This window comes from Polyodon spathula, chromosome 34, assembly GCF_017654505.1.
Source record: "Polyodon spathula isolate WHYD16114869_AA chromosome 34, ASM1765450v1, whole genome shotgun sequence".
Lineage (NCBI taxonomy): Eukaryota > Metazoa > Chordata > Actinopteri > Acipenseriformes > Polyodontidae > Polyodon > Polyodon spathula.
In genome coordinates this window covers 459,673-483,782 of record NC_054567.1, presented here as the reverse complement: position 1 = coordinate 483,782, position 24,110 = coordinate 459,673, and the positions used below count along the sequence as shown (strand labels likewise).

The following is a 24,110-nucleotide window of genomic DNA, read 5'->3' as shown; positions in this document are numbered from 1 at the left end:
GCAATCGCATTGGCCAGAAATTGAACCCCAGTCCACTGCTTCAAAGGCAGCTATGCTCACCACTACACCACCAACGACTTTTCTCCAATTATGTGACTGAAATATCTCAGTCTCCAAGGACTCAGATTGCCCACTGTTAAAATAGGACTGCAGTGTTTGTGTACACTGGGAATCAAATGCTTAAAAAATCAACAGAACACTGACGTGTAACAGATTATAAAACCATTTGTTTTAAAGCTGCTGTGCATCATCACACAGCCATGTTTATTTTGGTAACACGTCTTTGTTTTTTTCGTGCGCCTCCATGTGTAGTCTAGAACAATCAAACCATTCAGTATGTTCTATCAGATGGATGTTTAATTGTTAAATGTTCGCTTTTACAGTACCGGATTCAAATGCCCGACAAGCCCCTATTTAATTATTTAGTGTTACACTTTTCCAATTTTCAGGACACCGTAAGGATGCGGCTTAATTAAGGCAGTTCTTAAAAATAAATCTTGAACGTTTGCAACTTACTTGCATTTAGCTATGCTGTAACTGAGGTCACGTCTTGTGCTGCACTGTCGGCGGTGAGGCTTTCGGCAATGTATGCTTTAAGGCAATACACAAAGCAACAAGGACGTTGCATGTTTACATAAGCACATTTCAAACTGATTTTAGGAAATGTTAAAACAATTTTACCATCAGCCCGGCTAGCTCAGTCGTTAGAGTATAAGACTTTTAATTTCAAGGTCGTGGGTTCGAGCCCCATGTTTGGCATACATTCTGAGGACTGTTTCTTAGAGGCAACAGAGCAATGTTTGAGTCTAGATTAATTATTTTCCAACTGTCCTAATGGTCTTTTTGCAAGGTGTCGGCAATATCCCAGAAAATACAACAGTTTTGGTCTTGTATTTATATTTCCTTCCTGTCTGTTCACATTTTATACAGTATTGCAATAAGAATACTTATGTGCTTTGTCAGATAGGAATTGCTATTGTAAAATGTGTGCATCTGGTATAGATATAACAATGTGTAGTATATATTGAAATAAATAATCATACTTTTTTGGGGTGGCTTCTATCCTTTTCTTTTTTTACAGTTGTTATTACATCATTCATTAAGCAAAAGTTGGTGCGTGCGTAATAAAAAATCAATCGGGCCTTGATACAATACACAACCCTAGTCTGCGCTGAAATAAATCATACGGCTTTGTGCTAAGTCATATCAAGAGATGTATCAATTCATCCCAAAATTCTGTGAAGCACTCGTTTAACATTTTAAATCGGACCAAAATATCTTTGACACAGTGCATTATTGTGTATGTAAATAGATTACTTGTTGAAGCCACTAAAAAATATTTTGAATCTAAACAGGTGTTATTAATGTAGCACTCAGGCCGGGGCACTCGTTCTTTTCGACGGGGTGGGATCAGCCAGGAAGAATACCAGAAGAACAAACTAAAACCACAACAATATGCAGGGCAACGAACTTCGTTTTATTAAATACAGACAGTGAACTATATTTAACAAATAGGACAAGTCCAGAATACACAGTCATGGCATGGGGTTTGCACTATTCAATAATAATAATAAAAAAAAAAACAATACATGGCCAATTATTACACTATGTAACACAATTTTTGTTCCTGGGTAGTAAGTGTTATTTCCTAATTGCTTATGCCTCAAAAGTATAGAAAATGGCTATTATTCCCCACAAACTTTGCTTTTGTGACCAGGACAGGTAAATTTCAAAATATCACTATTTCCAATGAGAAAACGGACGCTTTTGTGTCTTTTCATTCACATAAAGTCAGAAAAAACAACATATGAATCCCAATTAACATGTATTTATACTAAAGTAATACAAAATGACTACAAAAGATTTAGAAGTGAGTAGTTTTTCAAGTTTTACAATTATATTGTACATTTACAAGCAGCCAACCAGTATTTCGTTGATTGCGAATACATAACGACATCTTGCCTCAGTTAATCTTTTAGAAAAGCTCCTCTGCCAACACAAGAAAAAAGAGCTAGCAGAGGAAGGGTTCGAGCCATCGACCTCTGGGTTATGGGCCCACCACCCTTCCACTGCACCACTCTGCTACACATGTGACTTAACACTCAGAAGAAGAAAACCTCTGTCAGAAGACCTCCTCAGTATAGAGTTCAATATCCCTGCTTGTCACTTGGGAGACCGGTGTTCAATTCCCTAATTGGGAGATTGATTTTTTTTTTTAATGATCGATAATAATGATGTTATTATTCTTTCAAAGACAGCATGACGTGCATCATGACTGTACTCACACGATGAAGCAATTACTGTATTCTAGTCTCCTTCATAAAGGTGCATGCAATGAAGATGTGTGTGGGGGAAAAACAAAAAAATACAAGATTCTCTGCAGTATGAGGATGTCACCTGCCGTGACCCGGATTCAAACCGGTGTTGTTGCGGCCACAACGCAAAGTACTAACCACTATACGATCACCACCAACTACCGAGAAGCTCGTGTTTGCACAGTCATCTGGGCGCGCCGTGCTACAAACCACAGAACAATGAGGAGTAGCTAGAGGGCTGAATCGGCCCAGATCGGGAATAGAGTAATACTTTAAAAGTCCCAAGATGTTATATCCAGTCAGCATTGAGAATGCAGTTGAACCAGAAAAGTTTGAACACAAAACAAAACTAAAATGAGACTTCTGTGCTGGGTGCTCCTTAATCCCCAATAAATAAACACAAATGATAATAATCCAAAACAGTCAGAACAGCCCAGATAATCCAGCAGCAAAAAATAAGATTCCTCCCCATCAGGAGATCTCACCCAGTTCTTCTTTGGTCCTGTAGAGCTTGCAGTTTCCAACCAGGTAAGGAGACAAAAGGTGATGATTTGGATAATAAATGGATTAGTCACTGTTGTTGTTCTTAGGATCCAAATAAACAATTTGAATGATGTGGATAGTTTCAATTTGGCAGGAGATTAGATAGCTGGTTACTTTCAAACTGGAAAAAAAATGGCATATTAGAGAAAATACACTGTTTCTAACAATCAAAAGATTATAGTTTCCTGATTTCTCCTTTACAGACCAGCAACCTCCCTCTTCAAACACTCTGCATCCACAAAAAACCACACCCGAAAAAGAATGACCCCAGCAAAAAAGGAACCACCCCCTCCCCAGGAAGTAATAGTGCTATTTAAAGAGCCACCCATTAAGATACTTAGACTTAATGATAAATCAAGCCCAGTAAGACCTTTGCCAAGGCAATTAGCAAAACCCCTGAATCTAATTAGAATTTCCATGTGGAAAATAAGGAACAGATCATTCAGTTAAAACAAGAGAGAAAGTCCAGTGCAGAGAAAAACCCCTTACCAAGATCATGGTCTACACTGTCCTATTTATTCTCTCTGCTAAATTGGTCTGAGGATGATAACTTGTAGTTAATTTTTGTATTACTCCCCACATCTGACACACATCTCTCATTACTTGGCCTGTGAATTGGGCTCCTCTGTCTGACAACAGAAATCTAGGCATACCCCAGCGAGTAAAAATCTCCTCGGTCAAGAACTTTGCTATCTTCGTGGTCTTGCTGTCCCGAATAGCCACCATCTCTACCCATTTGGAAAAGTAATCTACCACAACCACTAAAAAGACATTGCCTTTCTTACTGCGGGGAAATGATCCCATTAAATCAATACCCAACAGAGAACACTTGAGTTGACTGGAGAAGTCCAGCAGGTTTTTGATTGCTGGATTTATACTGCTGACATGTAAGGCAGGTTTTTACGTGTTCCCAGACATCTTTCCGAATAGTAGGCCACCAACCATTATTTAATATCTGCAGCAATGTCTTTGAATGGCCACTATGACCTCCCAACTGATTGTCATGGTAGTGCTCTAGAAAGATGTTTGTCAAACTTTCAGGAACCACCATCTGATAGCTCACACCATCCCCTTTGGTTGGAGCCCTTCTGTATATAACCCCTTGATGTTCCTCATAAGAGATACGATCAGATTTCTTAACGGAAGGTGACCGCAGATTTCTTTTAATATCACAAAACATGGGGTCTAATGATTGTGCATGTAGAATTTCCGGTAAAGACGTTGGTATCTCTGAGCTTGCAGGCGTATTAGACATGGTGGCGCATTGGCTTGCAACAGGATCTGAAGAGAGAGAAGCCCTGGAGAGAGCATCTAGTAAATTGAAATGGCTGAAGCCGTATAGTCCATCTTGTAAGCCGTGAGCTGGTTTTGGGGGAATTAAACATCCAAGATAGTGCGGCATGATCGGTCACAACTTCAAATTCTGTTCCCTCTAGATAGTGTCTCCACTTTTCTACCGCCCAAACCACTGCGAGACATTCTTTCTCTGCTGTCGAATAATTACATTCAGCTTCCTGTAGGATTCTTGAGGCAAAAGCTATTACCTTCTCACCTTCTTCTGACTTCTTCTGACCTACTTCACTGGCATTGGTGTAAACCAGGAATGGTAGAGCTTCACTGGGCTGAGCCAGTACAGGAGGTTTCAACAATGCTTCTATCATCTGATCTTTACTCTCCTGGCATTCTTTAGTCCAATTCCATGGAACTCCCTTCTTTTTATGGTTAGTCAAGGAAGCCGCCAGATCTGCAAGTCTTGGTATGAATTTGTGTTACCATCCCACAAGCCCTAGGAACCTTTGTACCTCTTTTAGGTTACAGGGAGTGGGATACTTCTTGATGGCCTCCACCTTGTCCAGATCAACCTCCACTCCTCAGCCTGAAATAAGGTGACCAAGGAAATTCAGTTGACTTTTGAAGAAGTGACATTTCTTGAGGTTGAGAGTCAAGTGAGCCTCTGATAGCTTGTTAAAGACAGCATTTAGATCCGGAAGCTGTGTTCTTTTATTAGGTGAATATATTATAATGTCATCTATGTATACAAAGCAGATTTTCCCCCTCAGTTCAGCCAAACCCTTCTCCATTAATCTCTGAAAAGTGGCTGATGCATTTTTCAGTGTAAAAGGCATGTCTTTAAACTGAAATAGTCCAGCCAGAGTGCAGAATGCAGTTTTCTCCTTACTCTTCTCTTCCATGGCTACCTGCCAATAGCCTGATTTTAAATCAAGGGTGCTGAAAATGGTGGCTCCCTGCAGTGATTCCAGGAACATGGGGCATCGGATATGCATCAAGTTGTGTTCTTGCATTGATTCCTCTGTAATCTATGCAGAAGCGATAAGATCCATCTGACTTCTTAGTAAGAACCACTGGAGCTGACCAGGCAGAATAAGAAGGTTCGACAATTCCATCTAATGTCATTTGTTTTAAATGTTGCTCAATGAGTGATTTTCTGAGAGGAGAATTTTAGTCCAGTATTGCTTCTGAGCAGCCCAATCTCTTTCCACCATGGTGCCTACTCTCACAACCTCATCAACTGTTTTCACAGATCCTCTCACACAGCTGGCTAGTTTAGGATTGCAGTTGTTCAAGATCCTCTGTACAACCTTAGCGTCAGCAATATCAGCCTTCCATTTTAAACACAGTGCTCTATAGTCATAATCAAAATCTCTGATGTTTTGACCTAGTGATTGTATCATCTCTCTCAGACGATCCTCTAATTCCGATAAGTAGTCAGTAGGAAGAAATGCAGCCAGAAATACATCACGGAAACCACTCCAGTTATGAACCTTTCCCTTCTCAGCTAAACACCAGCTTCTAGCTGAACCGTTCAACACAGAAGACAGGGTAGCCATAATTTCCTGGTCTTTAATAGGACGGCGAGCCAAGATGTTTTCGCACTGCTCAATGAAACCCAACACATCACAATTATATTCAGAATCTCCAAACTCAGGGAAAACTAAACATATAGGAGGTTTTGCAGACAGACCTGATCCCAGAGAAAGCCTTGCTATGGAATCGTTGGTAGACACCGGTCTATGGTAATTGTCAGTACTGGTATGAGCAGATACTTTTGGAGTACTGGTGAGTCGAAAATACTGCTTCAAATCATTTTGCCAAGCTTCGTCCCTTCTCTTCAAAAAATCCACCATCCTCTAGCAATTCTAAATCCAATTCAAGATGTTTATACACCCTCTCAAACCGCTGATTAATGTAATTTCTGAGAGACTCCTCCCTGTTTATCCCACTTTCAAGAGCCAATTTACTTTCTCCCACCATGCCATTTATACACGTCATTACTTGTGCAATCGTGTCTTTAATATTTTCTATTTCTGACCAAACTGGGGGATATTCTACCCTCGCCTCATCCAGATCCTTATCTTCTGAATGGGTAATGTACAACTGGTCTAATGCGGATGAAATCTCTGCAACTGGTTCTCTTCTCATCACAAAAGGTGTCAAGATAACATCAGACAGGTTAGAAAAGATGGCTCCTGGGCCTTCCTCTGAGAGAGACTAAAAAAAGGTATATGTAGCACTAGCTCCATGAATGCAGCATAAGTAATTTGCTGCTTGCTGCTCTTAATTGAGTATCAGAATACCTGGCCAGGTTAATTTAATTCTCTGTTCAATTGCTAAATAAGTAATTTTGTTCTCATTTTTTTAAAGTGGGTCTTTCAGATTCCATAAAGTAAAATTAGGTGAAGCTATTTCAATTTACTGTTAAATTTTGGTAGGGGTTTATCTCTGCACTGGACTTTCTCTCTTGTTTTAACTGAACGATCTTGTCCTTAATTTCCACATGGAAATTCTAATTAGATTCAGGGGTTTTGCTAATTGCCTTGGCAAAGGTCTTATTGGGCTTGATTTATCATTAAGTCTAAGTATCTTAATGGGTGGCTCTTTAAATAGGACTATTACTTCCTGGGGAGGGGGTGGTTCCTTTTTGCTGCATGCTAAACTCAATAATACTATTATTTAAAAACATAAAGTTAGATAAAACACACTGAACTGATTAAACTAAACTACAAACACTGAACATTTAAACTCCAGAAAGCAAACGTACCTAGAAAATACTACACATTTTTAAAAGAAGCAACATATACAATGATTTGTTTCCTTATTTTTTGCCTACAGACTTCAGACCACTGCGCTGCTATTTAAATATATAATTTATTTGCGCGCTCAACGCTCACTCCCTGTCAGCAGCCGCTTGGTGTTTAGTTATCGTCGCCCAACAGAAAGGAAACGCACACCAGTACGATTGTGGTTTTATTTGAAAGGAGATTCAACATTGTTAATTCAATTGCTAAATCGCAAAATACTACATTGTTGTAAAATAAGTAAATAACAATCCGTTGTCCACCATTACAGAATTTTTCTCACATACCCCGAGAAGCGCTCGAATGTCCCCAGGGGTACGCGTACCCCAGTTTGAAAACCGCTGCACTACACTATGGAAACTTCCATGCATGGCTTGTTCCATTCAGCCGGGCTTTAACTAGACTGCCTTGTACTGCATGATTCAAAATGGGTTCTCGGCACACTATGAGTAGAGGGCAACACAAGATACGCTCACCAGGCAAGGTGTTTCCATAGTATAGTGGTTATCACGCTCACCTTACACGCGAAAGATCCCTCACACGCATCGCCACTTCAAGTGAAAATTGCCCACATGGAAACCCGTGAATGTCAACGCTGTTTATCTTGTCATTGTGTTTATATGTCACGTTGCTTTGTTGTCACTGTATTTACCCGGCGAAGGAAGCGTTTGTCCCGGATAACCACTCCCGTGATGAGCGGCGCTGCCATGACAACCTATCAAATCACCCGCACGGCTCCTATACTTTAGAGCACGTCAGGAACGTTTTATTGTTTTCACAAACTAACCATACGATTCAGCTCTGCTGCTAGTTTGTAATAAATAGATCCTCGGGAGGCGGGAGACGTGCTGCCTGTTGAGAGTGCTTGAAAACCAGCTTCTGTGAATTTTAAAACATTCCACATTTTAACATGCATTTTAAGAAGAGTCTGAGTATCAAAATTGTCGTTCTGTGTGTCAAGCAGCAGTCGACGCCAAAAAGTTGCAAAATATACAGTCAGACTTGCATTGACAATGGACCATGCACACTATATACATCGTTCTGGGCTGGGTGGCTCTTTACCTGGGGACATGAAATACTTTCACTGAAAAAAAAAAAATATGATGTGATTCCAACCGAGACCTTGCGCGTGTGAGGCGAACGCGATAACCACTACACTATGGAAACACCTTTGCTAATAAACACTTCTTGTGTCGCCCTCTAAGCATACAGTGCCGAGATCCCATTTTGGATCCTGCAGTACAAGGCAGTCCAGTTAAAACCCAGTTGAATGTAACAAGCATGCTTGGAAGTTTCCATAGTGTAGTGGTTATCACGTTCAGCTAATACACAAAAGTTCCTTTGGTCGAAACCGGGTTGAAACATGTACTCACGTATTTTCTTGTCGTGGTCTCCTCTCTCTGTGAGTCAAGCAGCAGACTGCGTCAAAAAGTCGTACATTGCATTCCTCAACTTAGCATGCATTTAAATAGAGTCAGAGTATCAGAATTGTCAACCGGAACAGGCAGAAAACTACCTGTGCTCAAACTGGGCAGAATAGTTGCATAATTTGCATATGTATTTGGACAAATGAAAACGGAGCATCTTGCAGTTTCCAAGGTTCGGTCTCGTTTACGCTTGGCTGGTCAAAACGACGACTTTGAAAGTTGTACTCAGAAGAATGTCTGATGTAGCAGGATGGTGCAGCGGATGTATGCTGGGACGAAAATTCAAAGGTCGATGGATCGAAACGATCCTCTGCCAGTATTTAATTTAATTTCTTCTCTTGTTGGCCAATCTAAGGATTGATGGCTTCCTGTTGTTAGACCTGCCACATAAAAAAAACAAGAAATAAACGCGTTGCAGTTACGTGCCTTGTAAAATGGAATATATTGACACCGAATTGTATGCTTGTTTTTGGTTGTTTTAGACTACACACCAAAACAATCACATGCGTTACCAAAATAAACAGTGTTGTATAAAGTACAGAAACTCTGAGCTGTATAGTTTTATAGTCTGTTGTGTTAGAATTCTGTTTAACGCTTCAGCACTTGCTTTGCAGTTTCAGCAAAGACTGCCGTTCTGTTTTAACCATCGTGCAATCAGCCCTTGGTCGCTCTGATATTGTTGTTCATGGAATTTGAGCGTGATTACCCGCAACACACAGGAGTTGGTAAAGTTTAATACAAAATAATTTTAAAACAGAGTCGTCCGCGATTTGAACCCAGGACCTCTCGCACACTAAGCGAGAATCATACCCCTAGAACAACGAGCCAGCTGTTGGCAGTGTTTTGGTTTACCGAAATTCCATAAATAAAGGCGTTACATCAGAACTTGTGTTTACCCCCACACAAGGAAAGGTCAAACTTTGTATTCATCCTCATAACGTGTTAGGAAATGTAAACAGCAGGTGAAGTCGATCCTGCTATAGCATTGGACAGGCTCCTAGAACGAACAGGAGACGACCCGGTAGTAGTCGTCCACATTGGTACAAACAACATTGGAAGAGACAGACCAAAATCCCTGCAAAACAAATTCAGAGAGCTAGGAAGGAAATTAAAAGAGAAAACCAAAACTGTGGTATTTTCTGGTATACTACCGGCACCTTGCAAAGGACCATATGGACAGCTGGAAATAATTAATCAAAACGCATGGCTGAAGACGTGGTGCACACGGGAAGGCTTCACCTATCTTGATCATTGGACCACATTCTACAACGAGGACTATCTGTATAGACGGGACGGACTGCACTTAAATAACAAGGGAACCAGTCTACTTGGAGAAAAGATCCTCGAGCAGGTTCAGAAGCATTTAAACTAGAAAGGAAGGGGGGAGAAATCAACAAAAAAACAGAAGGGAGACCGCATCAAAAAACAAGAACAACTCAGGTAAGACAACCATTAAATGTATTTATCTAAATGCTAGAAGTATCAGAAACAAAATTCTAGAACTTGAAGCTACTGCACTAACAGGTAACTATGATGTGATAGGTGTTACAGAAACTTGGTTATCTGAGAGTGATGGGGACGAATATAATATTTGTGGGTATACACTGTATAGGAAAGACAGGCAGGACAGAAGAGGAGGAGGGGTAGCGCTATACATAAGAAACAGTCTTGAAGCCCAGGTGTTAAACCTGGACAAAGAAAATAAAACCGAATCAATATGGGTCAGAATAATGGACAAAAATTCAAAGGGCATAATAATAGGAGCATGCTATAGACCGCCAGATTCAGACGGTGAGCAAAATAATCTGTTATACAATGACATTAGAAATGCGTGTAGCAAAGGAGAAGCCATACTAATGAGGGATTTCAACTTCCCGCATATAAAATGGGAAAACCCGGTGGGTAGCATGAAGGATGAAATAGAAATGGTGGAAATGACAAATGACTGCTTCCTAACACAATTTGTCAAGGCACCAACTAGAGGGGAGGCATGCCTTGATTTAGTCTTTTCAAATAACGAAGACAGAATAACTAAAACAGAGGTCAGAGAACCACTGGCAAACTCAGACCACAACATGGTCTCATTTGAAGTGTTTTTTAAAACCCCAAAAGTAATGACTAAAGCTAAGGTTTACAATTTTAGAAAAGCAAACTATGAAGGTATGAAACAGAGACTAACAGAAGTAGACTGGAGTAAAATAGAGAAAACACCCACAGAAGAAGGGTGGTTGTTCTTCAAAAATGTAGTACTAGAGGCGCAAAACAATTACATCCCTAAAGTAGACAAATCTAAAAACTTATGTAAAACTAAATTGCCAAAATGGTTTAATAGATCAATTAAAAAAAATATTCAGCGAAAAAAGGCACTTTATAGAGCATTAAAAAAGGACCAAAAAGAAAGTACGCAGAAAGAGTACACAGAACTGCAAACGCAAGTCAAAAAGGAAGTTAGAAAGGCCAAGAGAGAAATAGAAATGAACATTGCTAAGGGAGCTAAAACCAATTCCAAAATGTTTTTCCAATATTACAACAGCAAGAGAACATTCAGAGAGGAGATTAAATGTTTAAGAGATAGCAAATATATTAAATGATTATTTTTCACAAGTTTTTACAAAGGAAGATACTGACAACATGCCCCCCATGTCATCCAGTTCCTATCCAGTTTTAAATAACTTTAGCATAACTGAGGCAGAAGTGTTAAAGGGACTAGGAGCTCTTAAAATAAACAAATCCCCTGGGCCGGATGAGATCCTCCCAGTAGTACTCAAAGAAATGAAAGAAGTCATTTACAAACGGCTAACCAAGATCATGCAGCAGTCTCTTGACACAGGGGTGGTACAGACGGACTGGAAAATTGCAAACGTAATACCGATCCACAAAAAGGGAAACAAAACTGAACCAGATAATTACAGACCAGTAAGCCTGATTTCTATTATCCAAAATGGAAAATTACCTATATGGTAACAGGGTCCTGGGAGACAGTCAACATGGTTTTAGGAAAGGGAGATCGTGTCTAACTAACTTGCTTGATTTTTTTGAGGATGCAACATCGATAATGGATAATTGCAAAGCATATGACATGGTTTATTTAGATTTCCAGAAAGCTTTTGACAAAGTCCCGCACAAAAGATTAATTCTCAAACTGAACGCAGTTGGGATTCAAGGAAACACATGTACATGGATTAGGGAGTGGTTAACATGTAGAAAACAGAAAGTACTGATTAGAGGAAAAACCTCAGAATGGAGTGTGGTAACCAGTGGTGTACCACAGGGATCAGTATTAGGTCCTCTGCTATTCCTAATCTACATTAATGATTTAGATTCTGGTATAGTAAGCAAACTTGTTAAATTTGCAGACGACACAAAAGTAGGAGGAGTGGCAAACACTGTTGTAGCAGCAAAGGTCATTCAAAATGATCTAGACAAGATTCAGAACTGGGCAGACACATGGCAAATGACATTTAATAGAGAAAAGTGTAAGGTACTGCATGCAGGAAATAAAAATGTACATTATAAATATCAGATGGGAGATACTGAAATTGGAGAAGGAATCTATGAAAAAGACCTAGGAGTTTTTGTTGACTCAGAAATGTCTTCATCTAGACAATGTGGGGAAGCTATAAAAAAGGCTAACAAGATGCTCGTATACATTGTGAAAAGTGTCGAATTTAAATCAAGGGAAGTAATGTTAAAACTGTACAATGCACTAGTAAGACCTCATCTTGAATATTGTGTACAGTTCTGGTCACCTCGCTATAAAAAAGATATTGCTGCTCTAGAAAGAGTGCAAAGAAGAGCGACCAGAATTATTCCGGGCTTAAAAGGCATGTCATATGCAGACAGGCTAAAATAATTGAATCTGTTCAGTCTTGAACAAAGCATTCAAAATTCTAAAAGCTATTGACAGTGTCGATCCAAGGGACATTTTCAGCCTGAAAAAAGAAACAAGGACCAGGGGTCACAAATGGAGATTAGACAAAGGGGCATTCAGAACAGAAAATAGGAGGCACTTTTTTACATAGAGAGCAAGATGGGCTGAATGGCCTCCTCTCGTTTGTAAACTTTCTTATGTTCTTAACAACCAAATGAGCAAGATGGGCCGAATGGCCTCCTCTCATTTGTAAACTTTCTTATGTTCTTATGTTGTTACTGCTGCTCTCACAAACAGGAGATCGCCAGAAAAATCAATGCCATGTTTCTACCATGGGACTTTTCGCGTAGGAGGCGAACTTGATAATCGCTACACCAAAGAAATATGAATAAGCTTACTTGCATTCCGCTCTGCTGTAACTGAGACCACGTCTTGTGCTGCAATGTCGATGGTGCGGGACTCGGCAATGTATGCTTTAGGGCAATACACAAAGCAACAAGGAAGTTGCATTTTTACATAAGCACATTTCAAACTGATCTTTGGAAATGTTTAATCTCTTAGAGGCAACGAAGCACTGCTTGAGTCTAGATTAAATATTTCCATCTGTCCTAATAGTCCTTTGCAAGGTGTCGGCAGTATCTCAGAAAATACAACAGTTTTGGTCTTGTGTTTATATTTCCTTCCTGTCTGTTCACATTTTATACAGTATTGCAATAATAATACTTGTGTGCTTTGTCAGATAGGAATTGCTATTGTAAAATGTGTGCATCTGGTATAGATATAACAATGTGTAGTATATATTGAAATAAATAATCATACTTTTTTGGGGTGGCTTCTATCCTTTTCTTTTTTTACAGTTGTTATTACATCATTCATTGAGCAAAAGTTGGTGCGTGCGTAATAAAAAATCAATCGGGCCTTGATACAATACACAACCCTAGTCTGCGCTGAAATAAATCATACGGCTTTGTGCTAAGTCATATCAAGAGATGTATCAATTCATCCCAAAATTCTGTGAAGCACTCGTTTAACATTTTAAATCGGACCAAAATATCTTTGACACAGTGCATTATTGTGTATGTAAATAGATTACTTGTTGAAGCCACTAAAAAATATTTTGAATCTAAACAGGTGTTATTAATGTAGCACTCAGGCCGGGGCACTCGTTCTTTTCGACGGGGTGGGATCAGCCAGGAAGAATACCAGAAGAACAAACTAAAACCACAACAATATGCAGGGCAACGAACTTCGTTTTATTAAATACAGACAGTGAACTATATTTAACAAATAGGACAAGTCCAGAATACACAGTCATGGCATGGGGTTTGCACTATTCAATAATAATAAAAAAAAAAACAATACATGGCCAATTATTACACTATGTAACACAATTTTTGTTCCTGGGTAGTAAGTGTTATTTCCTAATTGCTTATGCCTCAAAAGTATAGAACATGGCTATTATTCCCCAAAAACTTTGCTTTTGTGACCAGGACAGTGATATTTCAAAATATCCCTATTTCCAATGGGAAAATGGACAAATGTGTGTCTTTTCGTTCACATAAAGTCAGAAAAAAACAACATATGAATCCAAATTAACATGCATTTATACTAAATTAATACAAAGATGACTACAAAAGATTTAGAAGTGAGTAGTTTTTCGAGATTTACAATTATACTGTATTTACCAGTATAATCAGCTGCTCAGCTGATTAATTATTCAAGTAGCACCTATAGGGGGGCTGAGAACAGGAGAACATCAATGTGCCAGTGAGATCCGTGCAAATATACAACACAGTAACGTGCCAAATTAAACGCGCTTTATAAATGTGTTACAGGAAAACAAACATTAAATCAAACGTGACAAATCAAAACGTGAATACTACAATAACAAAATCAAACGTGCCTAAATAAAGTGACGTGTCACCCCGTTACATTCAACTTAAGATTGATTCAATATTCCAAATAACATATTACTTTGAAAAACCTCTGTCAGCTCTGGATCGTGGTCTCAGGCTGGAGTGCGGACCATTCAGAACAGTAAACGATCTATTAAGAACATAAGAACATAAGAAAGTTTACAAACGAGAGGAGGCCATTCGGCCCATCTTGCTCGTTTGGTTGTTAGTAGCTTATTGATCCTAGAATCTCATCAAGCAGCTTCTTGAAGGATCCCAGGGTGTCAGCTTCAACAACATTACTGGGGAGTTGATTCCAGACCCTCACAATTCTCTGTGTAAAAAGGTGCCTCCTGTTTTCTGTTCTGAATGCCCCTTTATCTAATCTCCATTTGTGACCCCTGGTCCTTGTTTCTTTTTTCAGGCTGAAAAAGTCCCTTGGGTCGACAATGTCAATACCTTTTAGAATTTTGAATGCTTGAATTAGGTCGCCACATAGTCTTCTTTGTTCAAGACTGAACAGATTCAATTCTTTTAGCCTGTCTGCATATGACATGCCTTTTAAGCCCGGAATAATTCTGGTCGCTCTTCTTTGCGCTCTTTCTAGAGCAGCAATATCTTTTTTATAGCGAGGTGACCAGAAATGCACACAATATTCAAGATGAGGTCTTACTAGTGCATTGTACAGTTTTAACATTACTTCCCTTGATTTAAATTCGACACTTTTCACAATGTATCCGAGCATCTTGTTAGCCTTTTTTATAGCTTCCCCACATTGTCTAGATGAAGACATTTCAACAAAAGTTGACTCAGTATCTCCCATATGATATTTATAATGTACATTTTTATTTCCTGCGTGCAGTACCTTACACTTTTCTCTATTAAATGTCATTTGCCATGTGTCTGCCCAGTTCTGAATCATGTCTAGATCATTTTGAATGACCTTTGCTGCCGCAACAGTGTTTGCCACTCCTCCTATCGTCTGCAAATTTAACAAGTTTGCTTACTATACCAGAATCTAAATCATTAATGTAGATTAGGAATAGCAGAGGACCTAATACTGATCCCTGTGGTACACCACTGGTTACAACACTCCATTCTGAGGTTTTTCCTCTAATAAGTACTTTCTGTTTTCTACATGTTAACTACTCCCTAATTCACGTACATGTGTTTCCTTGAATCCCAACTGCGTTCAGTTTGAGAATTACTCTTTTGTGCGGGACTTTGTCAAAAGCTTTCTGGAAATCCAAATAAACCATGTCATATGCTTTGCAATTATCCATTATCGATTTTGCATCCTCAAAAAAATCAAGCAAGTTAGTTAGACACGATCTCCCTTTCCTAAAACCATGTTGACTGTCTCCCAGGACCCTGTTACCATATAGGTAATTTTCCATTTTGGATCTTATTATAGTTTCCATAAGTTTGCATATAATAGAAATCAGGCTTACTGGTCTGTAGTTACCTGGTTCAGTTTTGTTTCACTTTTTGTGGATCGGTATTACGTTTGCAATTTTCAAGTCTGTTGGTACCACCCCTGTGTCAAGAGACTGCTGCATGATCTTGGTTAGCCGTTTGTAAATGACTTCTTTCATTTCTTTGAGTACTACTGGGAGGATCTCATCCGGCCCAGGGGATTTGTTTATTTTAAGAGCTCCTAGTCCCTTTAACACTTCTGCCTCAGTTATGCTAAAGTTATTTAAAACTGGATAGGAACTGGATGACATGGGGGGCATGGGGGCCATGTTGTCAGTATCTTCCTTTGTAAAAACTTGTGAAAAGTAATCATTTAATATATTTGCTATCTCTTAAACATTTAATCTCCTCTTTGAATGTTCTCTTGCTGTTGTAATATTGGAAAAACATTTTGGAATTGGTTTTAGCTCCCTTAGCAATGTTTATTTCTATTTCTCTCTTGGCCTTTCTAACTTCCTTTTTGACTTGCGTTTGCAGTTCTGTGTACTCTTTCTGCGTACTTTCTTTTTGGTCCTTTTTTAATGCTCTATAAAGTGCCTTTTTTCACTGAATATTTTTTTTAATTGATCTATTAAACCATTTTGGCAATTTAGTTTTACATAAGTTTTTAGATTTGTCTACTTTAGGGATGTAATTGTTTTGCGCCTCTAGTACTACATTTTTGAAGAACAACCACCCTTCTTCTGTGGGTGTTTTCTCTGTTTTACTCCTGTCTACTTCTGTTAGTCTCTGTTTCATACCTTCATAGTTTGCTTTTCTAAAATTGTAAACCTTTAGTAATAGTAAAGCTTTAGTCATTACTTTTGGGGTTTTAAAAAACACTTCAAATGAGACCATGTTGTGGTCTGAGTTTGCCAGTGGTTCTCTGACCTCTGTTTTAGTTATTCTATCTTCGTTATTTGAAAAGACTAAATCAAGGCATGCCTCCCCTCTAGTCGGTGCCTTGACAAATTGTGTTAGGAAGCAGTCATTTGTCATTTCCACCATTTCTATTTCATCCTTCCCGCTACCCACCGGGTTTTCCCATTTTATATGGGGGAAGTTGAAATCCCCCATTAGTATGGCTTTTCCTTTGCTACACGCATTTCTAATGTCATTGTGTAACAGATTATTTTGCTCACCGTCTGAATCTGGCGGTCCATAGCATGCGCCTATTATTATGTATACAGTGCAATGATTGGTAATTAAACTAAAACTGATAGTTTATTACAAACACATTAGAAATGCAAGCAAACTTCAAGCCATTTATATTTATTCTCAAATAACACAACTTCCATTGCTAAAAAAGACCTCCCTTTTGCTTCTTTGAAGACATGAAATGGAGGACGCACTGGAGTTTTTCAGTCTGGGGAATATTACAAATTAGCAGACTGTACTTTAAAATACGCATGTAGGGCGGGAGTCTCTGTTTACCAAAAATTGTCACACTTTGTATTTATCTCCATAATGCGTAGGTAATAAATATGTACATACATTAAAACGATTTGGAGAATGCGGGCATCGATCCCACTATTTGTCACATGCTAAACGTGTCTTCTATTCTCATAGGTTATATCGCAGCTTGATACAAGTAATTTATATTGGATTTTTTTCCCTTGGCAATGTAGTCTGCCATTTGCAAATTCAGAAAATAAATCAATTAGCTAAATAGCAAATATTTCCTCTAGAGGTATGTTTCAATTCCTTTGAAAGGTATTCTCAGCTCATTGATTCAGTCGCTTTTATAATTCCACCCCTTCCCGCTACCCACCGGGTTTTCCCATTTTATATGGGGGAAGTTGAAATCCCCCATTAGTATGGCTTCTCCTTTGCTACACGCATTTCTAATGTCATTGTATAACAGATTATTTTGCTCACCGTCTGAATCTGGCAGTCTATAGCATGTTCCTATTATTATGCCCTTTGAATTTTTGTCCATTATTCTGACCCATATTGATTCGGCTTTATTTTCTTTGTCCAGGTTTAACACCTGGGCTTCAAGACTGTTTCTTATGTATAGTGCTACCCTTCCTCCTCTTCTGTCCTGCCTGTCTTTCCTATACAGTGTATACCCACAAATATTATATTCGTCCCCATCACTCTCAGACAACCAAGTTTCAGTAACACCTATCACATCATAGTTACCTGTTAGTGCAGTAGCTTCAAGTTCTAGAATTTTGTTTCTGATACTTCTAGCATTTAGATAAATACATTTAATGGTTGTCTTACCTGAGTTGTTGTTCTTGTTTTGATGCAGTCTCCCTTCTGTTTTTTTGTTGATTTCTCCCCCCTTCCTTTCTAGTTTAAATGCTTCTGAACCTGCTCGAGGATTTTTTCTCCAAGTAGACTGATTCCCTTGTTATTTAAGTGCAGCCCATCCCGTCTATACAGATAGTCCTCGTTGTAGAATGTGGTTTAATGATCAAGATAGGTGAAGCCTTCCCGTGTGCACCACGTCTTCAGCCATGCGTTTTGATTAATTATTTCCAGCTGTCCATATGGTCCTTTGCAAGGTGCCGGTAGTATACCAGAAAATACCACAGTTTTGGTTTTCTCTTTTAATTTCCTTCCTAGCTCTCTGAATTTTTTTTGCAGGGATTTTGGTCTGTCTCTTCCAATGTTGTTTGTACCGATGTGGACGACTACTACCGGGTCCTCTCCTGTTCGTTCTAGGAGCCTGTCCACGTTCTCAGTGATGTGCTTGACCGAGGCTCCCGGAAGGCAGCACACTGTTGTAGTAAGGGGGTCCAAACTGCGAATTGAACTTGCTGTGTTTCTCAATATGGAGTCCCCAACAATCATGACCTCCCTTCTTTTTGCTGTCTGGTCACCACTGTCAATAAGTTCCTGGATGTTGTTCCTTTCATTCTCTTGTTGTTGTTTCTGCTCATCAAAATTCTGAAGTGACTCAAATCTGTTGGTTGTTTTGATTTCTGGTGGTTGTGTTTGACGAAGTTTCTTTTTTTTCCCTGCTTCTGCCTACCTGAACCCAGCTGTTCTGACCTTCTATCTCCCTGGTGGCTTTCAGTCTGTTAGGGGTGATGCAGACTGCCATGAATTGTGGGTGTGCCAGTTATAATAATAGCTTTAAAAATATGCAGTTTGATAAAGGAACATTGTATTACAGATCATGTTTTGTAAACAAATCTACATTTTTAAGGTCCAAGGACAAAATGACTCCTTGCTGATTGGCTGTTTTAGGAGAACGTGTTGTAAAACACTCAACATACTTATTTAAATCCTCTTTCCTTCAGAAATGCTCTGATCCTCCAGAGTCCTCTCTGATCCCCAATTGCTGCTTCAGTCACAGCGGGCCGGTTGATAATATAGGACTATACCAACTCTGCCGGGAGGGAGTTACCTGAATTCAAATTGTATTCACTGAAAAAAAAAAAACTATAGAGCTACAAACAGCTCATTTACGATGTTAAAATTCAAAGTCGTATTAATTTTTTTATATTACATGAACTGCCAAATCGCCCTGAACAGTTTGTATTTTGTGATTGGTATATTCCTCGTTCCGCAGTTCTGTGGGAGGCAGAGAGCAGGTAAGCGGGTCTGTATTGAGGTGTACAATGTGTTTAAAACTACAGGAAACTGTTATATTGTATTATTTTGAAAGGGCTGGGTCGTTGTGGGGTAGGAGCGCATTGTTTGTATGTGTGTGTGTTTGTATTTGTGAAGCGGCGTGGCTGTGCAGCGCATTGTGCAGCAACATGTAGAAAACAGAAAGTACTGATTAGAGGAAAAACCTCAGAATGGAGTGTGGTAACCAGCGGTGTACCACAGGGATCAGTATTAGGTCCTCTGCTATTCCTAATCTACATTAATGATTTAGATTCTGGTATAGTAAGCAAACTTGTTAAATTTGCAGACGACACAAAAGTAGGCCTATTTAAATGCCTAAAAGGCAAACGTCACCTCCAGCCGTCATTTACGACGGCTGGAGAAAAAAATACAAATTAGCATCCTCTTAATAGAGGATGCTAAATAGTTAGGCATTTAACTAAATCAACGAAAACCGGTCAAAAAGTCTGCAAATTAAATGTTCAAAACAAAAGGGGAGGTGGTACAGAGCACGCCCCCTAGGGTCCACTGGTCGACAAACGATGCCATGTCGCCAGCAGACTCCGCGTGGGCGTGCTCTAAATGAATCCGGGAACGGAGGAGGGCCCTGAACATGGCCCCGCAGTCAAAGAGACCTTCCCCGCTCATCTTCCGCTTCCTGGTCTTGTAAATGGCCAGTTTAGCAAGAGCCAGGAGCAGATTGACGAGGAGGTCTCTCTTTTTGCTGGAGCCACGAACAGGGTGCCCGAAGATGAGGAGGGTGGGTGAAAAGTGCAGCCAGAACTGCAGCAAGAGGTTCTTCAGCAGCAGGAAGAACGGCTGCAGCCTGGCGCATAAAAAATAAATATGAGCCACCGACTCGGACTGACCGCAGAAAGGGCATGCGGCGTCCGAGTCGGTAAAGTGACGCAGGATCTCTCCTGACGCGAGCGCTCCGTGCAGGACCCTCCAGCCCAGGTCCCCAGCTCCCCTGGAGACCAGCGGGGAGTACAGGGCCTCCCACTGGGGACCGACGCCCTCCGGCGGTCGGAGGGTCTCCCGCCAAGCGGTGTCTCGGCGGGAGACGAGGGCGGGGAAGTGGAGGGTGTGGAGCGTCATCGCGTACAGGGTCCTCCTCGACGCCGATGGCAAGGGGGTCGAGGAGAACTGCGAGATCCTGCTCAGGTTGTTCTCGAGGGGGGGCCGAGGGGGGGCTCGGGCCTTGGGTTCGATCAGCAGGACCGGAGAGCCGGGGGTCGGGGGGGGGGGGGGGGGGGGGGGTAGATGGCTCGCCGGTCCTGAGAACTCCCTCGAGATACCTGACAGAGTCTGGGTGCAACGCTGCTTTGCACTCCCGGATCGCTCGGCCGGCCGTCCGGACGGACACCCGAGCCGCCCTGGCGACGAGCGCCTCGGGCGCCAGCCACGCCGAGCGTTCGCGATCCAGGAGATCCCAGACTCTGGTCACCTTGGCCGAGATCAGCGCGCGCCGCACCGAGGGGGACTCCAACGCCTGCGCACCTAGGTGGGGGTTGTGCAGCAGGGGCTCCAGCAGGAGTCCTTGGCCCTCGGTCGGCACGGCGTCTCGGCCGACGGAAAACATGCTCCGGGTCCTGAGCAGGTCCTGGTAGAAGACCGGCAGCTCGGGGAGACGGAAGGTCGATCCAGAAGAGCTGCTGGTCGTAGCCCAGGTCGTGCAGCTGGCGCAAAAGGAGGGACGCCAGCGTGCACCACTGCGGGGCCGGGTCTGCGTACAGGTATCTCTGCAGGGTCTGGAGGCGGAAGGTGTGCACCTGGCTCCTGATGCACACCAACCCTTGCCCCCCCTCGGCGAGAGGGAGGCTCAGAACCGCCGCAGAGACCCAGTGCTTTCCGGCCCAGAAGAAGTCCGTCAGCTTCCTCTGGACCCTGGCCACAAACTCAGGGGGCGGGCTCAGGACGGTGAGTCGATGCCAAAGCATCGACGCCACCAGTTGGTTAATGACCAGAGCCCTTCCCCTGAAGGAAAGCAGTTTGAGCAGACCCGACCACGACCTCAGTCGCGCAGCCACCTTGTCCTCCAACTCCGTCCAGTTGGCGGCGACCGAGGCCTCCGCGGGGCTCAGGTGGACTCCCAGGTATTTGAAGCTGTCCGCGCTCCACTGGAACTGCTGGAGCGCGGCAGGGAGGGAGTCCGCCCGCCAGGGACCCACCAGTAACCCGGAGCATTTGGTCCAGTTGATCCTGGCAGAGGACGCGGCAGAGTAGACGCTCTGGCAGCTCCGCATCCTCTCCAGATCGGCCGGATCCGAGGCCACCAGGAGCACGTCGTCGGCGTAAGCCGACAGGACCACCCTCGTGTCCGGCGCGCCGAGCGCCAACCCCGTGAGCCTCCCGCGAAGGAGGCAGAGGAAGGGCTCGATGCACAGCGCGTACAGTTGTCCGGACAGAGGGCAGCCCTGACGTACTCCTCTCCTGAAAGCGAGGGGCGCGGTCAGGGACCAGTTGACTTTGATCAAGCACTCGGCAGAGGCGTACAGCATCCGGAACAGGCCCACGAAGCGCGGCCCGAATCCGAATGCTCGCAGGGTTCCGAAGAGATATTCGTGATCCACCCGGTCGAACGCCTTCTCCTGATCCAGGGAGAGGAAGGCGACCGACCGACCGGTCCTCCTGCAGTAGTGCAGGAGGTCCCGAACCAGGAAGATGTTGTCGAAAATCGTCCGGTTCGGGACCGTGTAGGACTGGTCGGGGTGGATCACGTCTGCCAGCACGGACTTGAGCCTCAGGGAGGCGGCCTTGGCCACGATTTTGTAGTCCGTGCATAGCAGCGAGACCGGGCGCCAGTTCTTGAGGCTGCGCAGATCCCCTTTCTTGGGCAGGAGCGTGATAACAGCCCGCCTCATCGAAAGGGGCATCTCCCCGGTCTCGTAGGCTTCCGCCAGGACCCGCGCAAAGGCGGGCCCCAGCAAGTCCCAAAACTTCTTGTAGAACTCCACGGTCAGCCCGTCGATGCCCGGCGATTTGTTGTAGGGCATCTGACTGAGGGCGTCGGTGAGCTCGGCCAGGGTCAGGTGGCCCTCGAACTCGTCCCGCACGCCCCCGCTGACCGTGGGAAGCCCGTCCCACAGAACCCTGCACGCGTCGGAGTCGACGGGATCCGGAGAGAAGAGGGCAGAGTAGAAGGCCCTGGCCCTCTCGTTCACGCTCTCCGGATCCGTCAGAAGGGAGCCGTCCTCCGCCAGGAGGCAGGTGATGTTTTTACGGTCTCCCTTCTTTTTCTCCAACGCGTAGAAGAAGTGTGTGCTGCGGTCCATCTCCCGAAGGAACTGGACCCGCGAGCGCACAAACGCCCCCCGGGACCGCTGGAGCCGCAGGTCCCGCAGGGTGCTCTTCTTCTCCTCGTACGCGCTCTGCTCGAGTTGGTCCCCGCGAGCCAGGCGGCTCTCCAGACCGAGCAGCTCCCTTTCCAGCCGCTCGATCCGCGAGTCCCTCCGCCTGCTCGCGCCCCTCGTGTACTCCTGACAGAGGATCTTGATCTGCGCTTTCCCCACGTCCCACCACTGACGCCACGTGGGGAAGCGAGATCGCCTGCCGTGCCAGACCGTCCAAAAGTCCCGGAAAGACCGCTCAAAGCGCTCGTCCTCCAACAGGCTGTTGTTGAAGTGCCAGTAGGCAGCGGCGTGCCTAGCTGGCGCCACGGCCACCGTCACGACCACCAGGTTGTGGTCCGTGAACGGCGCCGGCCTGATGTCGGAGGAGCGAACGCAGTGAGCGTGGTTCCGCGAGACGTAGAACCTGTCGATCCGGGACTGGGACACCCGCCCCTCCCTCACCCGGGTGTAGGTGAAGGCCGAGGCGTCCGGGTGTTGCCACCGCCAGATGTCCACCAGAGAGAGCCGAGCGATCAGCTCTCTCAGGGCCGCCGACGAGAGCGGGTAGGGTTCCCGCCCCACCCGGTCCGCGGCCTCGAGGGTGCAGTTGAAGTCCCCCCCGAGGACCACGAGCTCGTCGGCGCCGATGGTGTTCAGGTGGGCGGACATCTGGCGGAAGAAGTGAACCCTCGCCGGACCCGTGGACGGAGCGTACACGTTCAAGAGGTGAACGGTAGCGTCCCCGTCCCGGATCCGGTGGTGTAAGAGACGGCCCGGCACGACGTTGACCACATCGAGTACCGTCGGAACGAAGGACCCGGAGAAGAGCGTCGCCACCCCACAAGATGACTCGGTGAGGTGGCTAAACGACACTCTCCCCCCCCACTCTAGCAGCCAGTTGGCCTCGGCCTGCGGTGTCAAGTGGGTTTCCTGCAGGAAGCACACAGAGTAACCTCCCTTTTTCAGGTAGGAGATTACCTGGGCCCTGCGGAAATGGTCCTTGCACCCGTTAACATTGACGGTACTGATGGCATACATGGTCCTCTGTCAGGAGCGGCTGGCGACACTCACGGGAGACCCTGAGATCTCCCGAAGTTCACCAGCTGGTCGTGCAGCTTTCGGGCACGAATGTGCACGCACGTGCCCGAAGTCTTGCTGGCGTGGCCGGCCCTGAGGAAGGATCTCACAGAGTTTAGGACTCTCTCGAAATCCCCCCATTTGTCCAGGGCCAGCTGAACCTTATCCCTGCGGTGGGTGGTGGCCTCCAAGAAGTCCAGGAGCTCCGCCGCAGGGATGTTCGGAGAAGAGGCGGACAGAGCCTCCGAGCCCGCGCCGCACGCGGACTTCGACTCCTCCTCCCTCTCCTCCGGTTCTCTTCTCCCTCTCGGCCACCTCCACGTCTTCCTCTCGTCTCCCCCACCCAACCGCCAAAACTCACTCGCTTCCGCAAAACCCACTCCACCGGTGCCCCCTCCAACTCTTCTCCCTTCCTCCTCTCCTCTCTCCTCTGCCTCCATCCCCACTCCCACCCCCCACGTCGATCCACCCTTCTCTTCTCCACCGCCCCCCTCGCGGTGAAGAAGCACAACGCACTCACGTTGGTGAGTG

General features: G+C 43.8%; 1 non-coding gene across 1 annotated transcript; it reads left to right on the top strand.

Moving 5' to 3' along the window:
- Window positions 1–686: 686 nt before the first annotated feature.
- trnak-uuu lies at window positions 687–759 on the top strand. Its single transcript has one exon. It is a non-coding gene; the product is annotated as a tRNA-Lys (tRNA).
- Window positions 760–24,110: the final 23,351 nt, after the last annotated feature.